At 44.0% G+C, this 17145-nt stretch overlaps 1 protein-coding gene across 2 annotated transcripts in view; it reads right to left on the bottom strand.

The window, feature by feature from the left end:
* KIF7 (kinesin family member 7) overlaps positions 1 to 17145 on the bottom strand; it is a 1697985-nt gene that overhangs the window by 177249 nt on the left and 1503591 nt on the right. The gene's annotated exons all lie outside the window — the stretch shown is intronic.

Raw genomic sequence — 17145 nt, forward strand, 5'->3', positions numbered from 1 at the left:
TAGGAGCTGCTGCAAGGTTAGCATTTTGAATCTGGGGACCACCAAGGAGGTGTTTAGTTTGGATAGATCCAAGATTGGGTGCCAAGTGCCCTCTTTTCTAGGAACAAGGAATAGTCTGGAGTACAAACCTTTTCCTGTTTGATCTGGAGGGACAGGTTCTACTGCCCCCTGGGATATTAGATTTTGGACCCATTTCAATGCCTCTGTCCACTGGTTTGGGGGCTGGTCTGGGTATCCTCTTGGAATAGGGAGTTTGCTGAAGGAGAATCTGTATCCCCTTGAAATGATTTTTAAGACCCATTGGTCCTTGGTTATAGAGACCAATTGTCCTTGAAGAGGGTGAGCCTTCCTCCTAGTTTTTGATGAGTGAAAGGAGGGCAGAGGAAGGAGGGAGAGTCAATGTGAGTGCTTGCCAAAGAAGCTTGGCTTAGAACTCCCTGCCTTAGAGATGGAAGTAGTCCATTGTTTGCTTCTTTGCTGGCCCTGGGATAGGGGCCTGGATGGCCTGTCTCTGTGGGGCTTACCTTGGCCCTGTCTGCTAGGTGCAGGGAAGGCACAATGCTTAGAGGGAACGTTCCTGCTGAATCTGGGAGGCTGAACTTCAAAGAAATCTTTTACTCTTTGCACAAATTTTGCTTTGTATTCCATCTTTTTAGGCAACTCTTCTGCTTTTTCCCCAAACATGCATTCCTTATCTAGGGGTTCATCAATAAGTTTAGACTTGACATGATCAGGGAGAGGTTGTTCCTTCAGCCATGCATGTCTTTTAATAACAGATCCTGTCACTGCTGCCCTGCTACAGGCTTCTAGGGCGTCATATCCACATTGTAATGAGTGTTTGGCCACTTGACAAGCAGAGTGTAGTAATTCTGCCATCTGTTTTGAGTTGGCACCGTCAGGAGAGGTAGCAATCTTCTGTTTTAATTGTTCCAACGTATGTTGTTGATATTTTAACATATGGAACTGACAACTGAGTCCTATGATAGCTAAGGTTGCAGAGGTGTATACTTTCTTACCCCATCTGTTCAGAGCTCTGGAGTCTTTGTCAGATGGAAGAGGATTCTTGGCAGAGCTAATCTTAGCTCTTTTGGGTCCCTGTGTAAATGACCTCATTGTCTGCAGCAGGATTCCTGTTCAGGTATTTTTGAGAATCCGGTACTCTGTAGTACCTGTCAGGTTTAGTTGTAGCAGGAGGCAGGGCATCAGGGTCTAAGATGGATTCATAGAAAACATCATCCACCACTTCCAAAATAGCTGGGATAGGCAGGGGTCTGTGCTGGGGCAGGTCCAGAAACTCTCTAAGTCATTTCTTTGACTGTGGGAAGTCTTGAGATTCCCATTGAAAATGTTCCCTGAGGGAGTGAAGAGTTTCCCCAAAGGAGAGGTCCTCTGGAGGGGAGGCAGAAGGGATGGATTCCTCTGCATCTGTATCCTCAAACAGTTAAGGGATGCTGTTCCTCTTCAAAAGCAGAATAATCAGATTTCTCAAGACTCTTGGTCTGTCAATTTCAGGAGAAGGAAGCCTTTTCCTTTTTGGAGTGGGGGCCTGAGTACCTAAGACAAGGGAGAAGAGATCCTCCGCCATTTTAAGCATTTGAGCTTGGGGGTGGGGGAGCAGTAGCAAGATGGTGACTAGAAGCAAATTTCCTAGGAGTGGCCTGGCTTCTAGGCCTGAGAGAATCCGTCGGTCTCTGAAAAGCAGTAGTCGGATGCAAAGACGTCATTTTTTATCTAGAATGGGTAGTGCGAAAGGCCTCCTCAGAAGCCAGTCCTGCATCGTGGCTCCGGACCCAACCGAGGCAGAGCAGCCAATGGCTCGGAAGACTAAGTGGATTTCTGCGGCATACCTGACTCCGAAAGTGTCTCGGCAGAGGCCTGCGTACAAAGCAAGTCAGGCATCAGTGGCTACAAAAGCACCTCACTGAATTCCGGAGAACTGATGACTTGCTTAGCAGTAGCGTTGTCAGAAGGCTTAGCCTTGTGTGGTCTGTCTCTATCTTTAACTCTACGTTTTTTCGGAATGTCGACAGACTGTTGGCTGACTGATGCCATATCGGAATTCGAAGATGGAACACGAAAATAATTGTCTACAAAAAGAACTCTAAGGCAAATGGTTCTCGCATTAAAGAGGGCACAGAACCGGCAAAGAGGGACATCGTGGTCTGGGCCTAAACAAGTGATGCAGTAAGAATGAAAGTTTCGGTGTGGGATCTGCTTTTCACAGGCGATACAATTAACTTTTTCAGACAACGGTTAGAGCAAGAAAAAAGGGTCCCCAATGGGGTACTTAGCTTTAGATGTTTTCTGCTGAAATTCAACTTCTGGTAGTGCCTGACTGGCACTCGCGTGAACTGCTTCTGTTATGGGCTCCACGGCAAGAAAGACTGATGGAATGACGTCGGGTGCCTTGCTTCACTGCACTGATGACCTGATGTCAGACTACATGTGACAACAACCGGCGCACAAAAACAATGACTCTGGTATTCGGGCCAACCGAAGGCTACCACAGCAGGGATAACAACCAGGTGATGACTGCAAGAGTGAAATACGAAGAACATCCATAGGGACCCCCACTGAAAAAGGATCCTGGTTATGAACGTGGCATCAGACAGAACATCTTTTCCATTTGGACATGCAAGACTTTCTAGCTGCAACTTTTCTTGCCTCCTTTAAAACCATGTGCATGTCCTCAGAAAAGTGGACATAAAAACGGATCAAAACCCTATGCCCCACAGTGTCAGCTAAAGTGTGGACAAGTGAGGATGGATGAGCGACCCCTTGTTCTGTGTGAGGAGGTCCATCCAGTGAAGTAACTTGTGATAACTGCCCCTACCCAGATGCATTAAGAAGGGGAACCAGTGCTGTCTTGGCCAAAAGTGAGTCACTAACAAGATTTTCGGGGAGTCCAACAGAATCTTTTGCAAGACTCCTGGAAGTAAGGGAAGGAGAGGGAAAACATAGAGAAACATCCCCTTCCAAGGAAAAGAAAGGTTATCCATCTTCTACGCCACATGGCAAGGTACTCTAGAAGAGAAAACTGGGAGCTGCCTGTTCAGATGGGAGGCAAAAAGACTATACCTGAGGAATACCCTACCAATGGACTATGCCTAGAAACAGATCTCTGTGAAGCATCCATTCGTGAGCCTGTGTTGTGGACCTACTCAAAGCATATGCCACTAGATTATTCTCTGAGGGAATATACACTGACTGGAGAGTTAACTGATAACCGTCAACCAAATCCTAGGCCTAAACAGACAATCTGCAGAGAAGGTAAATCTTTATGCCCCACTACTTGTTGAGACACCACATCACTGTGGTGTTGTCCGTGCAAACCTTCAGAGGGCCTGAAGAATGCAAGGGGTGAAAAGACTGAAGAGGAAATAATTAAAGCTCTCATCTCTTTGATGTTGATAATGCTCTGATTTCTGACTGGGGGGGGGGGACCTTGAACTTTAAGATGACCACAGGAACCCCCCACCTAATGTCTAAAGTGTCAGCGAACAGTTCTTGAGAAAGAACCAGAGGCTGAAAGGGCCAGCCTGGGTTGAGAGAAAGTTGCTTAATTCACCACTCAAATTCCCACTTTAGAAAAGGAAGGACAGGCACACTGAAATTCATGATCCTGAGAGGGATTCAGGACAGACTTTTGTAAGATGACAGTGAACCCCAAACTTTGGAGGAGAGATACAGTCAACTCTAGATCCTTTGGCAGGTAACTGGGTGAAGGTGCCTGAAGCAACAGATTGTCTAGATAAAGAAACATCTGAATGCCTTGGAGCATGCAAAAGGCAATCACATGAGATTGGCACTTTGTGAATACCTTCCGGGTGTACAGAGGCCAAAGGGTAAAGCAGAGAACTGAAAATGAGAGGAAGAAACAGGGAAATGAAAAAAAAACTTCCTGAAAAGTGGGTGAATAGGAATATGAAGGCAAGCATCCTTCATATCCAAGGACATCAGAAAAACTTGGGGTAGAATGAGAGGAAACAGTATTTGAAGAGTAAGCATCCTAAAAGAAGGTACCTTAAGAAAGGTATTCAGCAAGGAAATATCCAGAATAGGTCTCCAAGATCCCTCCTTTTGAGGGACCAGGAACATCCTGGAGTAAAATTATTCTCCTACTTGTTAAGGAGGGACATGTTGATAGTTACCTCTGAGAAATGAGGAAGTTGTTCCAGAGGAGGTTGAAGAATCCCTGAAAAAGGAGAGAGAGACTTCCCCACCATGAAGTAACCTTGGCGGATGACAAAATCCAAGAATCTGAGGTGATGATATGCCAGTCTGGAAGACAGAGGGAGATCTGAAGGGACAAGGGAACCTGGCCATGGGGTAAGGGTGCAAACTGTTGAAGAGAAACAGGCTTGTCAGTTAAAGGAGGCTACTGAGCTGCAGCAGCCAGAGAAGATTTAGAAGGGGGAGATAAGCCTACCATTCTTCCTGCTTTTGGTGTCTGACGAGGCTGCCAATGAACAAAAGCAGACCTAGTGGGATAGTTCAAGAACTTGGTCATAGGGGATACAAAAATATGTTTAAGATCCTGCAAAGATTTACATTTTTCCTGAACAGACTTAAATCTATTAGCAGCAGCAGCAGCAGCAGTCCCAAAGAGATTTTTATTATCCAAAGGAACATCCAGCAACTTGGCCTTAATCTCTTCAGGTAAAGACTGTAAGCGAAGCCAAAAATAACGCCTCATGACAGACCCAAGGGCAGCAGCTCTGGAAGATGCATCAGCGGCATCACAGCTACATGTGACAGAATGACACGCCACCTGAGAGGTTAAATCTACAACAGACAGAGCAAATGATTTTGCTTTAGAATCAGGGAGGTTAGAAATAACTTGACAAGCCTGGGCAATCAAGGCCAGAGCACACCTGGTCATGTGGGTTTGGTAACTTGTGGCCTGAAAGGTCAAAGTAGAAGGAGTATAAATCTTCTTACCAATTCTCTCCATTGCTCTACTATCCTTATCTGAAGACAAAAGCTTGGCAGAGGAGACTGACACCACAGCAAGGTCAGTAGAAGGACATTTAAATAATAATTGACAATCCTCAGGAACCTTACAGAACCTGTCAGGTTTCTCTGGGGCAGGAGGCTGAGAATCAAGAGACTTACAGGTAGCTATAAAGGTGTCTAACAAAGCAAACAACATAGGAGGTACTGCAGATGATTTAGGAGGGTCCACCTGAAGCAACTCATACCACCTTTTCTAGATATAGGACACTTTAGGAAAAATCCCACCTTAAGTATTCCATCACTCTAGCTATAGTGTCTCCAGAATTGCTCATCAGGAGACATTGGACTCACAGACTGCTCATTAGAGCCATAAGTTAAAGGCAAAGGTATCTGGGAAAAGTAGGACAGGGACCCATAATCAGACTGTGAATCCTAATCTGAGGAAAGGGGTTCCCGAGCCCATTTGGAAGGAGTAGAAGTCCAAGGGGGAGTGGGCACAGAAACCCCTTGGGAAGGCCATTACGGCATTAAACAGGCCCTGAGTAAACTCCTGCTACTCCCTTTGAGGATGCATAGGGTGTACAGAAGTATGCTTAGTTTTCTCTTTTTTCCTAGTAGGGACGTCAACTCTAACAAATACCAGAGGTTCCAATCCCTGATAAGATTAATAAGAGTACCCAGAACGTCTTCACTGATCAGAATCTGTGGAATCCCTACCGTAGTTCTCCCTTGATGTTCACAGCAGATGCCTGCAAAACTTCAGAGGACATGCAAAAGGAAGGATTCATGCTGGTCTCTGCCAGGGTCACAGCAGAGGAATCCAAAGTAGACACTAGATGGCCTACAAAGCTTCCCACTGCTTCTACAGAAACACCCGGTGGAGGCTGGACAGCCAAAGAATCTGGTCAAGATTTCTTGGCCTTATTCTTGCTTATGGGATCTCAGTTAGACAATTCTGCCATGCTACCTTGGGCTAACAGTTTAAGCCTCAGGTTCTCAGGATAGATGGTGACTGAAGACAACTGACTTCTAAGAATCTTAGGTACAAATGCTACAGGACATATGGTTGTGGGAAGCAGCCAGACAAAAAAAAGACACTGTTCCTGATGATCCCTATGGGGAATCTGCCTCTTACACTGACATTTTCCCTTCTTGGATTGCATGAACTCTAGGTAACCAAAAAAGAACAAGATGAAAGAAAAAAGAAAAATGACCCCAACATGGCACTTATGTGATGGCCAGGTTATTTAGCACAGCAAAAAGGGAATTCAAACTAATGAGCAATGATGGCGTTCGGACTGGCGGAAAAGAAATTCTGGGTAAAGGAGTCCGTACATCACCTTTATGTCATATGTCCTGTATGGGAAGCGTGTGTGACATATGGCACGCACAAAATCTAGATGTTCAGTTACAGTGGCCGGATGCTGGGCTATCCTTGGTAGGAGATCCCTACTGTGAAGAATACTGCAACAGTGACATAGAAGGACATCCTTAATTACAAGTCAGTTAAAGCCTGTGAATACAGCTCTGGGACAGTTGTTCCTGTTAGGAGAGTTTAACTTTGTTTTTGAAGATGCACATAGTTTTGTGTGTTTGTATTAAGTTAAAACATTATGGGGGCATTCTGCATGTGTTGCTTTTTGTTTGAGAGTATTCATTAAAACAAAAAGTCATGCAAGATATGACATGGGTTCAAACTGACACGACAAGAAACAACTGTATAAAAGATCAACCTGCCAAACATTATTACATGCATGTAACACAGAAACTGAAGACAGACATTTTTAAAAAAGTGCTGTTATACAGAACAAGTAGGAACAACAACTTTGGGTCTATGTTATATTGTCGAAAGACCACATTTTCAAAAATATCATCTCGTTGACAATGCAGGAAGCCGAACCATTCTTACTGACATCGCAATATTGTGGGATCGAGAAATCTGCCCTTAACACAGACCCAATAACTTCTTATCATAATGTTAACATTTTCCATATTACCTTGGGACATGAATGGTCTCACAGGTACATACAAATAAAGAGTAGTGAACTATATTAAGAAATGCAGACTGGAAATATCTTTGCTACAGGAGACACATTTGGAAAGAAATAAGCATGTGAATTTGATAAAAAAAGGATTTCAAGATGGTTATTCAGAGGAATATCTGGGACAAAGGAAAATGGGAGTACTTATCTTAATTGCTAGAGGTGCTCCAATAGTGACAGAAGAAGCAAACAGGTAATAATGTTAGATTTGTGGTAGTAAGGGGCTACTGGCAAAGGAGAAGGATTGCTCTGGCAAGTATTCATATTCCACGTAAAACTGCTACAGTAGAGCTTCAAAAAATTCTGGAGAAATCAGCTTAATGGTGGTAACTAGAATTTGATTAGCAACTATGAGGATGTTTTTGGGTGACACAGAAGGGAAAATATAGATTTTTGAAGAAATTTATGAAAATATGTGGTATAGAAGATGTGAAATCAGTAGTAGCAACTTAGACAGAATTTGCATAGTATTCCCCAAGGTATAACAACTGGGTTATGCTAGACAGAAATTGTATTTCACAGGAATGTGTGCATTTAATTGAAAGTTTTGATACACATCCGAAAACTATTTCAGATCACACACCAATAATAACCAAGATAAAAATGCAGGGTAATGAAATAAAAATGAGACACTACTGCTTCTCCATCTAATCTGTTAAAAAGTGAGGAAGTTAAGGAATGGATTGTGGAAATTGTTCAGGAGTTATTAGGGAAGACAGAAATTTCTCCAGAAGATATAGCAAGGGAGTGGGATAAAAAAAGTAGTTATGTACTCACCATAACATTCCATGTTTGTAGTCCATCTCGCCCTTCATTCTTACTGATGGGATCAGAGCCAGTCCTCAGCTCCGACTCGGCCTATTTACAAGCTCGAAGTCTTCTAGTTGGCTCGTGGCTAGGTAGGTATCCCATGGTGCACCAGTACAATCCCCAGATCTTGTTTGCTGCTAACTAGGAGAAATAATAACCAACATACAGAAAGAAGCTAATAATAAAAGGTCTCTAGTGAATAATAATAATATTGTTCTGTCTTCAGGTACTTCCAGGATGGGGGTAGGAGGGTGGGTTCGTAAGAATGAAGGGCGAGATGGACTACAAACTTGGAACATTATGGTGAATACATAACTTCTTTATGTTCTGTAGTCCTATCTCGCCTTCATTCTTACTGATGGGATAGCATCCCTAGCACCTTATTCTTGTGTGGCTCAAGGAAAAATACTCCTGAGTACCATGGAACCAAAGGATGCTCTACCCCTGGAGGTTAAATCCAATTTGTAGTGAGTAATAAATGTGTGAGGGGTAGCCCAAGTTGCTGCTGCACAGATATTATCAAGTGGGACCCTGGCTTGAAAGGCTGCAGAGGTAGACTTAGATCTCGTAGAATGAGCCTTGATTTTGAAAGGTAAAGGCCTACACTCAGAGGTGTAAATGTAAGCTATACAGCTAGATATCCAATTTGAGTGGATTACTTTGGAAACTGGTAAACCTGACCTGGATTCGGAGAAGGAAACAAATAACTGATCTGACTTCCTGAAGTCCTTAGTCCGGAACAAATAAAAACATAATTTTCTATGAACATCCAACTGATGAAACCTGTATTCTGCTGCATTGGAATGATTTGGGAAGAACACCGGAAGTTCTATGGATTGGTTCAAAGTGCTATGGGAACAGACCTTGAGGACAAAGGATGGATTAATACGAAGAGATACTCTGTCTTTGTGAAAAATCAGATAAGGGGATTTTACAGATAGTGCTTGAAACTCTGACACCCTTCTGGCAGATGTGATAGCCACCAGAAACAAAGTCTTCCAAGACAGAAATTTCAAAGGCGATGAATGAGAAGGTTCAAAGGGCGGAGACGTCAATTTGGATAGCACAAAATTCAAATCCCATGAAGCAATAGGTTTTTAAAAAAGTGGGTCTTAAAGTGACACCTTTGAGGAAGGTTTTGCACAGCCTATCAGATTAGAATTTGTATGCCTAGATGAAAATTAGAAATTGCTGCCAATTGAACCATAACAGTGGCAGCCGCAGATCCCTGGTGGAAAAGCTCAGATAGGAATTCCAAAACCACTGGAATAGAGGCAGTATAAAGGTCAACATTCTTTTTCTCAGCCCAGATAGAGAATCTCCTCCATTTACTGAAATATAGTCTCCTAGTGGAGACATTAGGATACGAGTCACAGAGGCTGAGAAGTCGTGAAGCCTGATTAGGGATGGAACTGGAACAGCCAAGCTGTCAAATTGAGGGTGTGTAACGCGAGATGAAGCGAACCTGACATGTGCGTCAAGAGATTTGGCACTGGGTCCAGAATCCAAGGATCGTCTAGGATAAGAGGCCTGAGAAAGGGAAACCAAACCTGACGAGAACAGTAAGGAGCAATGAGGATCAGTTTGCTTCCTAGCTGTTTCGCTTTCTGAATAACCTTGGGTATGAGACGAAAGGGAGGAAAAGCATAAAGGAGACCCAGGGGCCAATCGTGAACAAGTGCGTCTCTCGGTGACTCCCCCGGAGGAGGGATGAGGGATAAATAGCTGCTGCATTTGGCATTGATCAGGCTGGCAAAGAGACTGTAGCAAGGCCGTCCCCATCTGAGGAAAATCTGCTCTGCTTTTTCCTGTTTCAGAAACCACTTGTGAGGCATCAAGATTGCCCGTCTGAGTTTGTCGGCTATCACACTGGTTGTCCCTGGAATGTGCGTTGCCACCAGAAAATAGTGGGAAGATATCACCCATTTCCAAACCCGAATGGCCTCTCGACAAAGTGGGTATGATCTGGTTCTTGCCTGGTTTGTTGATATACCATACTACCGACATGCTGTCTGATTGTATCGCAATCATCCCAAGAGGCAGAAGGTCGTGAAGTGCTTGCAATGCCAGGAACACCGCCCTCATCTCTAGAACGCTGATACGCAGGTGAGCCTTGTGATCTTGCCATGTGCCTTGGACAGTCCTGCCTAGATAATGCCCCCCCACCCTATCTGTGAGGCATCCGTAGTCACAGTGGTAAAGGGCTGGCGAGGGACAAATGAAGTGCCTGTGGTTAACTGGTTGGGTTGAGTCCACCAAATGGTGGGAGGTTAGTATAAGGGTGGGAGGTTAGTATAATGGTTAAGGTGTTTACCTTACAAACATAAGGTGCAGGGTTTGAATCTCACATGGGGTAATTGGCTAGGCTGAAAATGGCCCACAAGGGCAGTTAGCCTAGTACTAATCTATGAACCTATGAACCTATGAACCTAAATAAGGTCCTTCTTGCAGGAGTCTTTCAGCAGTATGTGATGAGATAATGGCAGGTGTTGAAAGGACCACTGGGACGACAGCAGCCACTGAAGAACCCTCATGTGTAGTCTGGCTAGTAGCACTAGTAGTATGGTGGAAGCCATGGTCCCTAGAAGTTTCAGAATAGTCTTGGCCTTGACGTTTTGTAGGAGGAGAAGTTGTTGAATTTGAAAAACCAGATTCTGTGCCCTTTCTACTGGCAGATGAGCCAACATATCTACTGTGCCTATCTCTGCACCTATAAAATTCATAAACTGAGAGGGCAATACAACAGATTTTTCCCAATTGCTAGAAATCCCCAACTGGGCACAAAGTTGAATGGTAGTGTCCCTGGTCTGAAGAAGTACATGCCTGGTGGGGGCGGTCAGGAGCCAGTTGTTCAGATATGGAAACACCAGGAATCCTCAACATCTCAGGTGAGCTGTCACTACTGCCATATACTTGGTGAACACCCTGAAGGCTGTAGTGAGATCAAAGAGCAGAGCACGACACTGGTAATGACTGGCTCCCAGCCGGAAGCGTAGATGACTCCTCGACGCCCTGTCCATTTTTATGTGGTAGTAAACATCTTGGGAGGTCTATTGAACACATCCAAGTGTATTTCCCTAGTAATGATGGCAGAACAGAATGCAGTATCACCATCCGGAGCTTGTCCTCCTTTACTGATTCATTTAATCTGCTGAGGTCCAAGATGGGCCTCCAGTCCCCTGTACATTTTGACACTAAAAAGAATCTGGAGTAAGTTCCAGATCCTATTTGGTCTGCTGGGATGGTCTGGATGACTCTTTTTGCCAGCAACTTGTTGACCTCCACAGTTGCCTGATCCCTGTGATTGGGTGGAACATCCGGGATCCTCTTGTGAACATGGGTGGCGGAGAAAAAGGTTATGACATAACCTCTGGTAATTCTTTGTACCCATTTGTCTTGAGTGATACTTATCCAGGCTTCTGGATACAAAGAAATGCGAACCCCGACCGGCTCCAGAGAAGCACAGTTGGGCCCTACATCAGGAGCGCTGGTAAGGCCGGCCCCGAAACGAATCGCGGCCTCCCTGGTTTTGTGGTCTGCCCCTGCCTCTAGGACGACGTATACCATTTCCATCCTCCTCCTCTGCCTCTGAAGGAGGAGTCACCCTGTGCATCTTGGAAAAACCTCTGGGACTTCTTGAACCACATTTTACCACCTCTCTGACCCTTAGACTATGGTCCAGAAGGGACTCCCACAGCAGAGAGTGTTTTTCCTTCTTGCTCACAATGGGTGAGTGTGTCCTTTACCTTGGGTACAAACAATGAAGAACCGTCGAAGGGGGCGTTGGTAAAGGTAGACTTGAACGGTTCCGCAAAAATCCCACAAAGACATCCAGGAATGATGTCTTAGGGAAATTCCTGAACCCGCTGCTCTACTCGCTCCATCGGCTGCATACGAGATAAGCCTCATGGACGAGTTGACAATAGAGTTCAAGGTGGACAACTCGGCAGACACCTTGTCAGGGACTCCATTAGTACATGTACCTTGTAGAGAATCTCCTAACTCCTTAAGGAGCTCTCTCTGAAGCCTCATGAAGTGTGTAAGGCAGTTCGGTGATCTAAGAGTAAATGCCGCTGACGAGAAGATACGTTTCCCATATCTGTCCATCATTCGAGACTCCTTATTCGGAGGATGAACAGAAGAATAAGTTTCCGCTAGCTCCTTCTTAGTGGCCGACGCCACCACCACCATGGCATCTATGGGAACACCTTTACACAAAAATTAATTTTCCCTAGGTGCAGAAAGAAACTTATTTGGTCTCCTGGGGATTGGCTACATGGCATCAGGAGTATCCCACACCTTCAGATTAACTAGCTCCATCAGTTCGTTGAAGGGTGAAGATAGCCAAGAGGCTGAAGATTGAGACCCAAAAGCCTTCAGGTACACTGACTCCTCACCAGAAGAGGTGACAGTGGGTCAGCCTCACCTCTGCTTAAGGATTTCCAGGATGTCTACGAAGGAAACATCATCAGAGGATTACTTGGGGGACCCTTCTGACTCCATGAGGTCAATGTCCAAGGTAAGAGACTCATCCTGGGAGTCTACATGCTTCCTCTTGCATGTTCTCTTCTGTGGGGGCTCCTTGGAAGGATATTCCGGGGAGGTCTCGGAAGAGTGGGGGCCACCAGCCGGTGGCTCCTGAGGCTGTTGGTCTCTGCTGTCCAGAGAGAGAGAGTAGGAGCTGAGACAGAAGTAGGTGCCCTGGGGAGACAGTGTCGCTGCCCTTGGTAGGAGCTGATGATCAGGACAGCACACTCCTCATCATCTCGAATGCTGACCTCTGAGGCTATGAGGAGACCGAGGATGTCATCTGTTCCAGAGCCATCCTTTCCAAGACAGACGTAGGGTCCGAGCTCACCCTTGCAGACACACCGAGAGGAAGGCTCGGAATCAAAGAGGTTTGGTTCCTGGTTCCAGGCGTCTCTGTCGGGGTCAACCAGGGAGCTTCGGCTCCTAGATATCACGGATGGCACCGAGAGTGTTGGAGCGGAACTCAGCTCCGAAACAACCTCGGGGGGAGCCGGGACCGAAGGTTCCACCAGCGGTACCAAACACTCCGGCTATGAAAGACCAGCATGGCTCGGTGGAGGAATCACCGAAGGGGAGATGGACTCAAGTGGCCCCGGAACTGACTGAGTCGGAGCCAACAATTTAGGTAAGGCAGATGACTTCAGCACTACCCTCTCCACATCATCTTCCGATAAACTCCTGGAAGACCTGGGGGACAGAGTAGGAGAACGGGATCTCTGTAGTATGGGTAACTTTAAAGTAGGGGAGACTGGTAAAGGCTCCAGAGACCGGCTCCGTGGAATACTCTCAGTTGTCGGCTCTGAACTACTTGGTGCCAACCCTGTAACCACAGTAGTAAAACTCTCGATCGGCTCCGAACTCAGTGTGGCAGATGAGACAGTAATTTTGTCAGGCTTAGTAATTTTAAAAGACAGCTCCGAGACACCAGTCAGCGCCGGGGAGGGTCTCTTAGAGGATTTGGACTTTTCCTTTTTAGATCCCAGAGATCTAGCAGAGGAGGAAGAGCTAGCCAGATCTTCCTCAAAAGAAGGCTTTAGGAGACCTTTTTGAATGAGCTTATTTTTTCTTTCTTGCAACACCTTAGCACTAAAAGAGTGGCAAGATAAGCAAGTTTCCTGTAAGTGGATGGCCCCAAGACAGTAAACACAGTTACTGTGGCCATCCGTTATGGACATCTTCTGTGAGCATTTTATGCATTTTTTAAAGCCAGATGGCTTATGGTCCTTGCCTTCCTTAGACATCTCACAGATGAACGCACACACACACACACACACACACACACACACACACACACACACACACACACACACACACACGAGCGCGTGAAAGAACGTTGGAGAACTAGATTTTCTAACTTAAATGGGCCTAGCCCTACAGGAACCAGTAAAGAAACACCATGAGGACTAGGTCCACTAACTTAAATGGGCCTAGCCCGGGTAGGAAAGAAAGGGAGACTAGGTCCTCCAACTAAAACAGACCTAGGGGGTACAGAAACAAGTAGAGAGACTCGCACACACAACAGAACAGGAATACAGTCTAATTTGTGGAAAACACAAAGAACAAGGTCAACAGAACCTCGTTCTGCCTGCAACACTAATAACAGCAACCTGAAAGCTCCGCAAAAAAGTTATTACTTATAGTATTTAAACCAGCACACACAGCCTAAACTAAGCGCAAAAGGCGCCTACAACTACTAATATCAAAAGTATGAAAACAGTAATATAGAAGTCTATATCTATATATAAACCAAGTGAAAACTGGCACACAGGATGCCAAGTACTGTAAGGCCAATGGCCAACTGTACTTAAAGAAATTGCACACAAAAAGCGCTCTAACAAACGCTAACTATTCTAACGGCAACACTACACTAACTATAGCTATACAAAGCTATATAACACTATCAAAATGTGAAATAGAAGATTTATCCAAAAGTTTTGAACAAAATGTGTAAAACTAAGCCACAGCCAAGAAGAAGCACATCCGAACTTGTCGACGTGGCAAACGACATCTGGGGATTGTACTGGTGCACCATGGGATACCTACCTGGCCAACTAGAAGACTTTGAGATTGTAAATAGCCCGAGTCGGAGCCGAGGATCGGCTCTGAGCCCATCAGTAAGAATGAAGGCGAGATAGGACTAGGGAACATTGAAAGTGAAGTTTAAAAACAGGGTAGAAAAAAAAAGAGATATAGTTTAGCAGTAGGAGAATCTCAGAACAATAAGAGGTACAACTGCAGATCATTAGAGAAATTAAGGGACTACCTACATAATATGCATGAATTTGGAAAGATTGCTGTTAAGCAATTGGTTTTTGATTACTCCAGAGCACAAAAACTTTTCGGACGATGACGTAGGCAAAAGAAAGTAGATCCTTCCAATAGAACAAGGTGATTTGGAATTACCAGATTTGAATGGATATTTTAGAGCTGCAGAGTTAAGGCTCCTTTGCACAGGCATAAGCAGAAAGCTATAATTCAAAGTGTTAAGGGATGACAATGAAATAGGAGGAAAGCTCAAGAAATAAGAAGAGTGGGATTTTGAATGCAAATACTTAATGAGAATAATAACGCCGATAGAGAATAATGCATTTATAAAGTAACAAAGTATTCTAAGAACTAAGCACACATGGCAATGGAGAAAGGAGATTCTGTTGATAAGATGACTAATTAGGGGTACTGAGAACAGGCAACAGGTGACAGGAATTTACAGGAGAAAACTGACAAAGGAAACAAGGTACTGGGAGTAAATAATTAGAGAGGGAAACGTAAAAAAATGGAAACAGGGCAAGTATACATTTGGATGGGGAACAGGAAATTCATTCCTGGTCTGGCACCTGTGTCTCTAAAGGACAAAGACAGCTTTGTAAATGGCTCGTTTCCTAGGTCCCTCCTAGTAAATGTTTCACCTCTCAAGCCCTCACTTACACTTAGCAAGAGTAAAAAATTTCCTCATGAAGTGCATTAAAATGGCTTTCATCTTAATGATAACAGCTGCTCTAGTGTTTAGCTAGGAAGTGCAAGAAAAGGCACTAAAATTACTTACTTTCTTCATGCTGCTCACGAATTTCATGCACTCTCCCTGCACACTACTATGTCCCTTTGGAGCTGAGTAACCAAGTGGTCTCTCACATAATGCTACGCAAGGGATCTGGTTATGAATCCCTGAGATAAACAACGGGCGTTCAAAGCACCACTTTGTAAAAGCAATTAACTTTAAGAGTAATATAATAACAGGTGGAGATCTGTATTCGCTAGGGGCATAAGAGAAGAAAGGTCTCACAGGAATGATGGGAAACAAAGGGAAGCTCTTCAGGATTACACTAAAGCCCAAAAAAAGATGAAAACCAAAAAGTAAAACGGCCACATAGACAAACCAATTAGTAAAAACTATAAGGAAAACTTTGCCAAGCCACAGTTTTCACTGCAATATCTTAAACCTCCAGTAATAGAGGTCCATGGGACATACGCAAATGACCCCTTAAGGACAAAGTGTTTCAGCTATATGGCTTCTGAATGTCCACAACTTTTTGCTTGGCTAGGTTTTTCTTGTAGTTTTTACTAACTGGTTTGTCTACGTGACGCTTTTACTTTTTGGTTTGGATGTCAGTTGGGATACTTTGCAGACAACTTAATGGTTATGAACATCAGTTGGGTGTTTCTACACTACAGTCAAACAGTCCACTTATGCTGTGCTGATGAGGTCATAAGAAGGCATAAACATGCAAGTCCACAGCTAGTGGGGTTTAGTTCTACTGGCCTGAACGTATCCACAAAGACTTAAAAAGAAAAAGCAAAAAGTCATGGATATTCAGAAGCTATACAGCTGAAACACTTTATGTCCTTCAGGGGTCATTTGCATGTATCCCATGGGCCTAAACATATGAGGTACAGGAAGAGGAAGATGTGATTAAAGGTTTGCGATGACTGCCTACATTTGGAACCATGAAGTTGAAAGGGCTAAATCAGAAAAAATGTTACAGGTTGAGTTTAATCATTCAGTCTTGATGTTAAAATTCTATAAAAAGATGCACTGACTGTTAAACATTTTAGATCTATGTATTAAGTACATGAAAAATGGCAGACTTATGGTAGCTCTCCCCTAAGTTTACCTTAATTGATCTTAGATTTGATTGCTGGTGTGTTTTTTTAAATTAAACCTTGTATGGATTTTATAACACCCTATATACAGCTCCCCCCCCCAAAAAATGGTTGTTAGGCCAGAGTTAGCTGATTTTGGGGTGACTGCAGAAAGTACAGTGGTGTTAGGAACTTAACATAACTGTCTATGGTCGAGTATATTCACAAAGATGACAATAACAACAGACTATTACCACCTCCAAAAGAACCACATAGGACATTAGGGCTTGCAACTATCACTCTACTATCTACCTACATTGCTGACTGAAACTGTTAAACAATGCATACTACTAATAATCTGTACAAGGGGTCAAAGCACATCAGCCTTAGTTTTGGCAAATAACTGGGGCTTCGGTTTTAATAGGATTGGCTGTCTGGGTCTTTAAAGCTTTAAGTACTTGGTTCATATATTACTTTAAGTGTCTCCACCTTCTAAAGCTTATATTGATCATTGCAGATTCCCTAATCTGTTTTCCTAGATTTTGAAGGTGACCTAGCACTACTACTGGATGGATCCATACCTCTCCGCTGTACAAGTTTTCACAAAATGTCCAGATTTTTCCTCATATTTTTGATCTGCTCCTTATAAAATGTGTGCTTTTCTGGCAAATTACTAATGACTGAAATGACTAAATAATGACACATTTGAGTTTCTTCAGAAAATGCATGC

The sequence above is a fragment of the Protopterus annectens genome, chromosome 7.part0 (genome assembly GCF_019279795.1).
Source record: "Protopterus annectens isolate FY-2018-M chromosome 7.part0, PAN1.0, whole genome shotgun sequence".
Taxonomy (NCBI): Eukaryota; Metazoa; Chordata; order Ceratodontiformes; family Protopteridae; genus Protopterus; species Protopterus annectens.